Source organism: Carassius gibelio, chromosome A1 (assembly GCF_023724105.1).
Source record: "Carassius gibelio isolate Cgi1373 ecotype wild population from Czech Republic chromosome A1, carGib1.2-hapl.c, whole genome shotgun sequence".
In the NCBI taxonomy this organism is placed as follows: Eukaryota; Metazoa; Chordata; class Actinopteri; order Cypriniformes; family Cyprinidae; genus Carassius; species Carassius gibelio.
The window spans coordinates 12,162,113-12,174,939 of record NC_068371.1 but is presented as its reverse complement, the minus strand read 5'-3'; the positions used below and the strand labels follow the sequence as shown (position 1 = coordinate 12,174,939).

The following is a 12,827-nucleotide window of genomic DNA, read 5'->3' as shown; positions in this document are numbered from 1 at the left end:
CTTTGATTTTGTCGAAAATGAGTTATTGATATGTTTGGGACATTTAAGACATCCTTTGTCATGTGCATAAATAACTTCAGTCAATTTCATTGTTTTTCTGAGAAAATAATGGGTCGTCTAAACTGTAACTTCGAAAAGCCCAGGAGAAGCCAAGGCAGAACACCGTATAACTCCAGTTACCACTCTTTCACTTTGTTTGGAATGCTCAAATAAAGTTACACAATTCTGCCCTTGTTTAGCCATGCATCATAATGAAGTTAAGGTGCTGGTTTGATGTTATACAGTGTTCTGATGTTTTTTTTTTTTTTATTACGGTGTAAACAAACAAATTAGATATATTGCAATCTACCGAACAGATCCAAAAAACAAAGCATTGAAAAGACTATACCTTGGCAGCAATACGTAGTCGTGAATAACCTATATATATATATATATATATATATATATATATATATATATATATACACTGTAAAATATTTCCAGACTTTCACAATATTTAACTGTGTTTTTTTACAGTAAAATACTGTTTTTATTGTTTTACTGTAATATCACAGTAATGCGGATTCGCTCACTGACTATTAACTATCTGCTGTGATATGACAGCAAAGTACTGTAAAAATACCTATTCAGCTGAGAACGAAGGCGCCATCTTCAGTCTGGCTACTTTACATGTAAGTATGCTCTCTCTTCAAAAAAATTATTCTTCCAACAAAATAGTAATGTAATCGTTTAACCTATTTGAAATTATTTCATAATGTTCCAACAGCGAAAATTCCGTACTTTAATAAGTCTGACATAATATGCTCTCTTTGATCCAGCTCACAACGACACGACACGACGCAGGAATATTCTCTTGGCACTGACGATCTGACTATCTGATGTATAAAGGTAAGTTATGAGGTAAATAAAAAGTGCATATAGTTAAAACAAAAATGCATCTAAGCAGTTATTTATGCGATGTTAGAGATCTGGCAGCTGTTAGCGTTTCATAGTGGTGGTTGAAAATCCCTGACATTGGCATGAAAGCAGCCGAAAAATGACCTTAAAAACTTAGAAAGTGCTTTACAGCAGTTGTTTATGATGAATTATGTTTTTGTTACTAAGTTTTGTTAAAGGACGGCTTGCAATTTTTTTTAATGTTTTGTGCAATTATTTTAAGTGAATGTAATCGAAAATTATTAAGTCTTTGGAGAGAGGTGAATAATCTTGAACAATTTTTTTGTCTCTAGTGCATGGCTAACTTTACAAAGTTTGAACTTGAAGAATGGGCGGGATGTCCCAGGGTAGCTCGCTTGACACGGTCATCCATTTTGCATTATTACTGTGAACTTAGAAGACGATGCACACGAGAAGTTCTGCTGAGATATTATTTACCGTGTTGACTTTATCTTTACTTCAGTTATTGCTTCAGAGGTAAAATGTACTATTTCTGTCGTTGTACTTTTATTATTTGCATTTTAAAATTGTATTCTTTCTTGTAGACTTTCGTATCTGAGTGAAAAAAAGTGCGTCATCATCCATTTTGAATACACTGTAAAAAATTTCTTGTTGTTTTTACAAAAACTTTTTGGCAGCTGTGGTTGCCAGAATAATTTTGTAAAAATACAGAAAACTGTAAACACATTTACGTCAAAAACTGTTAATTTTACAATATAAAGCTGTAATTTACAAACAAGAAAATGTGAATATAAACCAGTAAATTCAACAATACACAAAATTAAATCTGTTTTGTACCTTGAAAATACTGACAACCACCATAATAATAAAGATGGTACTGTATAAGAGAAAGCCACATGAAGTATCAAAGCTCATCACAAGTAGCTTCACCACAAGCAGAAGTATATATTAACATATAGAAGGTGCACATTTATGGAAACACAAAACACCATCATGGTAACACACGTGATACTTAAATAATGCAAAAAACTTTCATTAAGCAACAGAAGATGTAACATAAAGCTCAAATGTACATAACTGATAACAAGAACTATTTAAAAACATGATTATTTAAACAAAATACTTTCAAACGTGGAGTGTCACGCAGGGAATTCTGGGAATATCAGTTTACAGTTTTAGACTGTAAATTATACATTGATTTGTTCTTTTTTTTTACTTCTAAAAGCTGTATAATTAACAGAATTTTACTGTAAATTTACATTAAATGCTTTGTTAGATCTTTTACAGTTTTTCCCTGTATATAGTAAGGGAACTTACTGTTAACCTATTATCAGTTTTTTTCCGTAGCGTTTTTACAAAATTTTACAGTTAAAATTACACTTATTTTTTACAGTGTAGCTATAACGTTAGCTAATTCCTGTGAATTTCAATTCAAAGAAAACGCACATGCCACGAAAATATCATTTTTGAGAGATTCTTGACTGTAACTTTACTTCGGTTGCACTTCATGGGTAAATAGACTAAGGGGCCGTTCACATATCGCGCCTAAAAACGCGTGGAAAACGCTCGGGCAGAAGCGCTCCTGAAGCGTCTGCGTTTTCTAACGCCTGTTTCACATATAATCCGTCTGCAGTCCGTGTGCGTTACACATATACAGCTATGAACAGCTGTTCCTTCATCTTGGCTGAGTTTTAAATGGGAAAGGATGAAGCAACCGCGTCGCTTGCATTATGAGCGCGCATGCCGTGCGCCTACATTGGAAATAACGAACTTGCGCGCTCAGAAGACGCGATATGTGAATGGCCCCTAATTCGTCTTTGTACTTTTATTATTTGTGTTTTAAGGATGTGTTTATTCTCCCCGTAGATCTTCATATAGGATATCTGGAAAAAATGGACATACTTTAAAGAACCACAAGATGCCATCGTGCTCGAGGCTGACGTAAGTTTTGTTTTGCAAACACTTTTTCAATTATTGGTAAAAAGTTTTCTTTTAATGTATATTCAGTAAAGTTGTTACTGAATATAAGGTTTAAAGTCAAAGGCAGTGTACTTTGCACCCCGTTGCATCTATAAAAATGTTTTCTGTATAAACTTACTTTACAGTCATCTGCCACAGCTGCCTAAGTCCAAAGGATGACCATTGCCGAGCACACCTCGCTTGATTGTCCAAGGTAATGTCTAATGTAAGGCCCTATGAAATCAGCTTTTTTTTCCCCCAAATTAGTTTTTTCCGTTTTAGTTTTCATTGATTCCATATTTATGGTTTAATTTCAGGTCATCCAATATTTCTGAGTTTCTTTATGCAGCGCTTTCTGCCAGGACCTTTACGTGCTTTTCCCAAGCCACTGAAGTGACGTCGACGTCTGGGTTAGCAGTAGCATGAGCCGTCAGGCAAGTGTTATTTAAATAAACTACTGATGTACTTTCAAACTTTCAAAAGCCTTGTTTTATGATTACATACTATTTGTACTACTGTAGAAGTTTGGCATCATTCTGGGCATTATTAGTGGGGTAATTTACCAGATACAGCCTAGGATCCATTAGCGCCTGCACTAAGCCATCCGGCTGATATCTCTAAATAAGCTCTAACTTTAATAATGTTCAACCAAGGGTAAAAAGGCTTCTGGGGGGTATTTGGCTCGAGGTCATGGTGCAAAGGAGCCTAGGTTGATTTTACTCCGAACCCTCCCTTTAAGACCTTTATCGGCCGATACCGAGTACCAATCTGATACCAGTGTTAAATTGTTAATGTATTGTATTTTCACTGTGATGAAGAGACAGACTTCACTTGAACATTGCATCCCTAGGCAAAACACGGTGAACAGATTAGGTACAGACGTTCCTATTACCATTCCATGTCTGAAAAAATCTCACTCCATTATTAAAATGAATAGCAAAATATGTTCAGAAATGTAAATGCCATAAAGTAAACTCAAAATTCATCAACAGCATATTATAAACAATGTAAACAGTACTTATTAAAGGAACAGTTCACCCAAAAAATTTTAATTTGCTGATAATTTATAGTTTATTTCTTCATCAGAACAGAATTCAAGATTTTTATGGTTTCATTTCGGGCTAAAGTGAATGGAGCTTCCAATGATGGAATGACAATCCAAAATACAAATATAAATTATCAACAAATATCAGCAAATTTTAATTTTTAAGTTAACCATTTCTTTGAGTACTGCACATTATTACAAACTGCAGTAACACTTTAGAATAAGGTTCGATTAGTTAATGTTAGTTAATGTATTAATTAACATGAACAAACAATGAAAAATACATTTATTACTGTATTTATTCATCTTCGTTAATGTTAGTTAATGAAAATACAGTTATTCATTGTTAGTTCATGGTAATTCACAGTGCCTTAACTAATGTTAACAAGCACAACTTTTGATTTAAATAATGCATTAGTAAATGTTGAAATTAACATGAACTAAGACTTCTAAGAATAAATGCTGTAGAAGGATTGTTCTTCCTTAGTTCATGTTAACGGAAGTAGTTAACTAACATTAACTAATGGAACCTTATTCTAAAGTGTTACCCAAACTGCTCTGAAACCACTCAAACCTGGTGGATGTGCAACAGTTTTCACTTTCAAACGTGCAATTGCATGTCTTTAAACTGTCTTTTTTGAAGTTTAATAATCCCATTTCACTGTATATCGTGACTGCTGTCTTTCCGTCCATAAAATTAAGACTGTTTTTAAAACACATTGTGTAAGAGGTGCTCATTCCTATTTCTGGATATCTACCTTCCTGCAGAGTTCAGTTTGATCCAACAAAAGGTAGATATCCAGCTACAGGAATGAGCACCTCTTACCCTAAGGTGTTTAGCTTGTGCTGTTGTGGTCAGAGTTGTAGTCAAATAGGAAATTAGAAAAACTAAATGGATTATTGAAAAATAATCAGTGTAAAATATATTCTAATGTTAGACTGTATTTTCAAATATATAACAAAAATAGGGAATCAGACTTTGAAATGTTTTTTTTTTTTTTTTTTTTGTGGTCTTAGGTGCTTCCTGGGCATCAACCGTGATACAGGATCTAAGTCCAAGAAGAAGCAGGGAGGCATCAATCAGCAAGTTTGTTCTCTGCTGCGCAAACTTGTGGATTTTGAATGGATGGCAACATAATTAGATTTTGTGTTAAAGAAAAACTCCAGTCAATTTTAACATTGAGCTAATTTTTTGGTAAATTTGGAGTGCTGTCAGTACAGAGAACTACACTTGTTATCCTCTTTTTAATATTTGCACCCTGTTGACTTCAATGGGACAATGTTTAAACCTGCTTTTAGCCTCTTAACATCCTTGATTAGCCGTGTTTCCACTATCGAGCTAAGACCGGGCGTGCTAGTGCGTGCCAGGACCAGTCGCGTTTCCACTGTCACTCCCGTGGCTTGATCGTGCCTCGCCGGGGCTTCCTCGGGGCTAACGTCCAGGGTTTTTTGGCCCGACGAAAACCTTGGGCCACTTTAGTAAATCAGTTGAGCTCAAAACTCACTTTCAGTCAGCAGCGAGTGTTTGAAATAACTTGATTGATGTTTGGTTTGTGATCGTGCATGTTCCAGTGACTTATTTCTTAGTTTTCTGATAACTTCTCTTTGATGTTGAAATTTTGAGGTTGCATGACGTTGTTCTGAGAGGCGTGTAAAGGGTGTGTTTTAGTTACAGGTATGTAAATACAGGTATGAGCGCTGGCCGAAATAACTTCATTTTAATTCAGGTTTTTCACATCTACTGCAGTCAGATTCACTCGTGTTCACTCTGAAGGAATCACTCACATTGGCTGTGCACTTGAAATGACACATCAAGGATGTTAAGAGGGTAAAAGCAGGTTTAAAATATTGCCCCATTGAAGTCAACAGGGTGCAAATTTTAAAAAGAGGATAACAAGTGTAGGCAACACTGATTTTTGTCATTGTTCTCTGTACTGACAGCACTCCAAATTTACAAAAAAATTAGCTCAATGTTTAAATTGACCGGAGTTCTCCTTTAAGTACGTACTCGCATGAAACCTGTGTGTTGGGGCTTGGGTTGCCATGTTATTTGTTTGATGGTATTACTTTTTTCATTTGCTCTGGTCATTGTTGGCTCTCTCCGTTTTTACTTGCCATATCGCCACTGAATATGTTGGACTGCCCTTCTGGTCAAGACCTTCACTTCTACCTATTGTTTTGGTATTTACCTCTAGCTGTGTTTTTTGAATGCCATCTCGTTACCGACTCTTGCCCGCTGTTATGCAATGACTCTTGCAACATTTGTTATGATATTGCTGTATCGATTTTATTGAAAATAAAATCAATTGTGGAAACTATTGTTTAATCTTTTTTTTTACTACTTTTATGTCATCATATTGCATTACTGTATTAAATTGTAAGTTTACAGTTAATTACTGGCTACTAATTGCATTACTTTTACAGCTGAAACACAATAAATTACTGTTCAAGTTACAACTGATAACTATATTTATACAGTTATGTACTGTGAAATTACAGTAATGATGTGAAATCAATAATTGTGAAATGACTGTACACAACTGTGATTTTACTGTAATTTACATTACATTTTTTACTGTAAATTACTGTGAAAGTAATGCAATTAGTAGCCAGTAATTTACTGTAAAATCACAGCAGAATTTTTTACAGTGTATATATATATATATATATATATATATATATATATATATATATATATATATATACAGTACAGTACAGACCAAAAGTTTGGACACACGTTCTCATTCAAAGAGTTTTCTTTATTTTCATGACTATGAAAATTGCAGAGTCACACTGAAGGCATCAAGGGCTATTTGACCAAGAAGGAGAGTGATGGGGTGCTGCGCCAGATGACCTGGCCTCCACAGTCACCGGACCTGAACCCAGTCGAGATGGTTTAGGGGTGAGCTGGACCGCAGACAGAAGGCAAAAGGGCCAACAAGTGCTAAGCATCTCTCGGGGAACTCCTTCAAGACTGTTGGAAGACCATTTCAGGTGACTACCTCTTGAAGCTCATCAAGAGAATGCCAAGAGTGTGCAAAGCAGTAATCAAAGCAAAAGGTGGCTAGGCCTACTTTGAAGAACCTAGAATATTACATATTTTCAGTTGTTTCACGCTTTTTTGTTATGTATATAATTCCATATATAATTCCACATGTGTTCATAGCTTTGATGTCTTCAGTTTGAATCTACAATTTCCATAGTCATGAAAATAAAGAAAACTCTTTGAATGAGTAGATTTGTCCAAACTTTTGGTCTGTACTATTCGAATGAGCCATTTTAATCTAGATTAATCCAGATTAATCTAGATTAATTTCAAGATCACAGTGAGATTAATCTAGATAAAAAAAAAAATAATCTATGCCCACCTCTAATGTATATATGTATACATATATATATATATATATATATATATATATATATATATACACACACACACACACACACACACACACACACACACACACACACACACACACACATTTAAGTATAGTCATCGTCACATGACTAGCATTTATATTGCGTCTCCTCTTGCATCTTGTTTAATCAATCCATGGCGATGAATAATTGGAGATGTTTAATCCACAGGAATTCTGAGCATTATTCTTGCTTGCTGGTGTTCACATCAATCCACAAGTTATTCTTTCAGTTTAGGTTATATTGAATACATGTCTACCATTATTTTACATGAATGAGCATAGCAAATAAATTGGTATCCACGATATTCATTCACGTTTAACCTTTAGTCTGCTTGTTTAGTTAATAAATAAATAAATAAATAATAATATATTAATTATACAATACTAATTAATACAGTCACATTAGTATATGTAATGAACTATATAAGATCAATAGATTTTATACAGGGGTTACTATAACAATTTTGTTAATGGTGATCAGCAAACAAATGAAGATAATGTGGAAGTTACTGCCTTTTGTGACTCACATTTTGCAGACAATGCAAAGGCAGAGTGCATTAACTTCAAAATTTAAACCCACAACTTTTTTATTTATTTATTAATGTAGATACTTTTCATTTTACTAATACATTTAATGGTTAAATTTGTTAAATAAAATGTATGTATGTATGTATTTATTTATTTATTTTTAAAGAAGATAATCCTAGAACATCCAGAACACACTAGCGACTGCATAGTAATGCCTAGGCAACCAGCCAGAACACACTACCTAGTTACTGTATAGCAACTCTCAAGCAACCAGCCATAACACACTACCTAGAGCTACTGTACAGCAATGCCCAGGCAACCAGCCAGAACACCCTAGCTACTGCAAAGCAAAACCCAAGCCAAAACACCCTACCTAGCTACTGCATAGCAATGTCCAGGCCAGTGGCCAGACTAATAATGCGTAGTAACACTTAGCAATGACTCAGAACACCCTAGTTACCTTATAGTAACACCTAGCAATGACTCAGAACACCCTAGCAACCGTATAGCAACACCCAACCACACAGAATACTCTAATTACCACAGAGCAACATCCACGTGACCACACAGAACACACTAGCAACCACATGGCAACACTGGCAACCACCAAAAACACTTCAGCATTGCGGCAGTGAGGTTTGTATGGAAAGACCTAGTGACTCTTTCTTTCTTTTCTTTTTTTTCAGCAGCCAAAATATCTGTAGTAACTATGGTAATTTGGTGGAAACCATGGTTATTTATTTATTTACAAGCAACATACAAACACAAACCCTGCAACAAAAAAGTGTTTTACTGTATCCTTATACACATCTGTGAAGTGTTGTGTATTTGATTTCTTGACATATTTCATGGGTATGATGTAATCATAGTACATTACTTTTAAATATGAAATTTCCTCTGTGCTCTTCTCTTACTGCTTTTAGTGTATATGCATTAGCCGGATCAAAGCCAGTCAGTCTCTCACTGTACAATGCATGGAGTTGAATTCTTAATTAGCCTGCTTGCATACTCATTTTATATTTGTCAGATGATAATGTGAACACAAGCCTTCTATAGTAACCTCTGCTGAAATATTGTTTACACTCAGAGACACGCTGCCCTGTCTTGCCTGCAAGTCCACAAGTCTCCATGCATCAGATAAACACTGCCGTTTTCTACGTCAGCAAATGCATAAAACATAAGTGCAGCATTCTGACATTGTCTTACAGAACAGCTTTTCAAGTCACTTAAATAAAGCTATTTTAGGACTCTGTCACATGTTTTTTTAATTTTAGATGAAATATAAAATTATCCAGGACAGTCTCATATAAGGGAAACAATTATGTAATGATTGTAGGTAGTCGGGCACCTGGAGACTCCAAAAGTACACCAAAGAACCAGTCCATCTTGATATATTTATACACACATAACATTTTTTTTTTCACATTTTAGACAAGTCAAGTTGCAACACTTAACAGGACCACAAAAAAAATACAAACTACCTTGAGCTGACTGCATATCTACTACAGTACACAGATCCATTCAGAATAACTAAACACAGAAACATGCATACAACAAATCAAAATATTATCCTGAGGGGTGTGAGCTCGCGCTTTTCAGAGACAATAACAGAATGAGATGGAGGGGGAATGGTGCAAAATACCATCAGATTCTTGAGGAAAATATGCTATCCTCTGCCAGAAAGTTGACTGGTCCTTGCAAAGCCTAGTCTGAACCCAGACTGAAACCCTAGAAAAATCTGTGGGTCAAACGGTCGCCATCAAATTGAACTGGACTAAAGCATTTCTGGAAATATATATATTAGGGGTGGACAATAAATATCGGCCGATAATTAATCTCATCAGTAAAGCCGGTTCTCTAATCCAAATGGATTTGCACAGCTTGTCAGTTAACAATGGCTCTGTGTAGTAACAGCTGCTCTATGTAAAATCACGAACCTGATGACCTTATGGAATTTACTGCTGATTAGAGAACCGGCTTTACTTACGAGATGCACATGAATTATCGGCCAATATTTAATTTGGTCCCCCTAATATATATATATATATATATATATATATATATATATATATATATATATATATATATATATATATATATATATATATATATACACACATTTTATTGTAATGCTACATATTACATAAATATTTAGTAAAATATATCATATAATTAAAGCACAAATTGGGGAAACTATTGCGATTCTTGCCAATTAAAAAAAAAAGAAAAAAACTTTGTTTTTTGTTTGTGTGTGTGTGTGTCTAGGAATAAATATAGGAATATTTCTTCCTCTGTCATGGCTCAGCAGTTGAAATTTCTAGAAAAAGAAAAAAATAACATGTACTCTGTACCGTTTATTATCTTTAACAAGGGGTAGTGGTGCTTTATCATGGCCAACAGACGTTAACGAAGCCGTCATGTCAATGTGAAAGCGACAGGCCTTCCCCACAGTGCTAAATGACAGGCTTGTCGCACTGCCTGCATCACAGCTGCCCTTTTTCTCTCTCACCTGATACACTCAACCGCAGTGTTAAACAAGGACAATATGACAGACAATAATATTTAAAAGCAGAGTTATACTGTAGATTTTTCTCCAATTCACGACATGTTTTTAGCCTTGAAGTGCACAGTTGCTGTGGCAATGTTTTCTTATATCACTGTACTAAGATGATTTTTGGTTTAAGTCATAGCTTGTTAGAGAAAAGGTCGCTGAGTGTGATTCCACTCGAATAACTGCATGGTGAGATCTTATTTGGATCATTAATAGAAAAATATTGCTGTTCTGGCATGAGAACTTGAGTGTAAACAGGTAAAAATAAATAGTTCAGGACTGAAAAAAAAGAGCTGGAATAATAACTGGGTATTGAACAGCAGTGGCAGCTCAGCAATCTGTATCAAAATGCATTTTCTCAAAATGGCATGTGATGCTATGACTGATACCATGCAATGACTCCAATGTGAAATAATCTCATGATATAAAATATATTTTGTCATCTCACTGTGCCCCTAAATTACATTATTAAATATTATTTAACTTTTGTTTACTGTAAATCTAAAACAATAAAAAATATAAATTATTAATTATTACAAATAATAATAATAATAATAATAATAATAATAATAATAATAATAATAATAATAAAGTCAGTCAATCAATCAATCAATCAAATCAATCAATCCATACTTAGCTGGTTGTCTAATATTTGCTGCTTTCAGCTGGACCCCTACATGGTCAATCTGATTTTAGAAGGTTAAACCGTTTTTATTCATTGTTTGTTTGTTTGTTTTGTTTGCTTATAAAAAAAAAAAAAAAAATATGTTGATAAAATGTTTGCTAGGGTGTTCAGGGGCAAGTCGCATAAACCCAACCAATACAGGATAGGAATAGTTCACACAAATTGTTTTATTAAAATTCTGTCATCCTTTTCTCACCCACAATTTGTTCCAATCTGTTGAATATAAAACAAGATATTCTAAATAGTGTTGCAAGTTGCAAAGACTAAAGTCTCAAATCCAAAGTGATATTCTTTATAAAATGTTATACTTGCCAACGCCTCATTTAAACGTTGCTGTTTGTTTCATTATGAAAGTGAAACTACTTTGTTTGGCCTTCCAAAAGAGGATGATACCTGCTTTGTCAGACCTAGAGCTGATCCATGCTGGGTGCTGAGGAAATACACCAACTTCCCGCTGTGGAATGCCGGATCGGCTTTTACCATGGATGAAGTGGAGCCCAGCCCGGGGTAGTCACATGTAACTACTAAACACCCAGAAGACAAAGGAGATCATTGTGGACTTCAGGCGGACTAGGAATCATGCACACACACCCATCTACATCAACGGAACTGTAGTGGAGCTTGTGTCAAGTTTCAAGTTCCTTGGCATCAACATCTCAGATGACCTCACCTGGTCCCTAAACACCTTCACCCTGGTCAAAAAGGCTCAGCAGCGCCTTTACTTCTTACGGAGCCTTAAAAAAGTTCACCTCAGTCCCAGGATCCTTGCTGAATTCTACCGCTGTACCATTGAGAGCATACTCACAAACTGCATCTCAGTATGGTACAGCAATTGCTCCGCATCTGACCACAAAGCACTCCAGCGGGTGGTGAAAACTGCTCAACGGATCACCGGCACCCAGTTAACATCCATCGAGAACATTTATCAGAAGCGCTGTCTGGGCAGGGCAAGAAACATCATCAAGGATGCCTCTCACCCTAACCATGGACTTTTCACCCTCCTTCCATCCGGCAGGCGTTACAGAAGTGGACACAGATAGAAATCAGTGGCTAAGTTGTATTTACAACACTAATATTCAACCTATCCAAATATTTGGCACATGCACATGCCCCCTCAGATTTCTGAGCCAAGCTGATTTTAAATGCAGGTTCCAAAAGACAAAACAATTGATGAATGTAAGTAAGATATTCATTTCACAGTGTAAACAGCTTGAGTAATTTAAATGAGAGATTTTTAAGAGTGCCTGAACTGAAAATGTTATTTGATAATGTAAATATTCTTTTTTCTCTGTAAAATGAAAATGTTATATATAGTAACTTACAATATTTTTATTAAATTTGCATTAAATACAAGGTCAGTCGTAATAAAAAATATTATGTATAATATGGCATGACATCCACATCTGGTACTTAAAGTTGCTGTATGTAAGATTTTGTCTTTAATAAAACAATATATAAATACCATTATATGTTTTCAGATGTTTATCTGAAAAACAATGCTATGGTCAGTTATTTTTCTTTGAAAATGTGGAGGTTGGAAAGTCATCTTTGTTTTGTTTTGTGAAACCTGCCCATTGCCAGTTTACCAAATTGTATTTTGGCATCCCCAAGTTGCCAGTTGGCTGAAAACCCAGCGCATTTCATTCTTCGTCAAGTACCCTCATTTATGTTTATGCCATCAATCTGGCAAACTGTGTGGGCATCAAGTCTGTAGAGGAGGGGGCCGGGTGAAAAAAAAACAAA

General features: G+C 35.1%; 1 long non-coding RNA gene across 1 annotated transcript; it reads left to right on the top strand.

Annotated features, from left to right (window-relative positions):
* The first annotated feature begins 521 nt into the window (after positions 1–521).
* LOC127943428 (uncharacterized) lies at positions 522–3,838 on the top strand. The gene is made up of 5 exons (XR_008149667.1): positions 522–671; positions 819–888; positions 2,764–2,838; positions 3,003–3,070; positions 3,174–3,838. It is a non-coding gene; the product is annotated as an uncharacterized LOC127943428 (long non-coding RNA).
* The last annotated feature ends 8,989 nt before the right edge of the window (positions 3,839–12,827 follow it).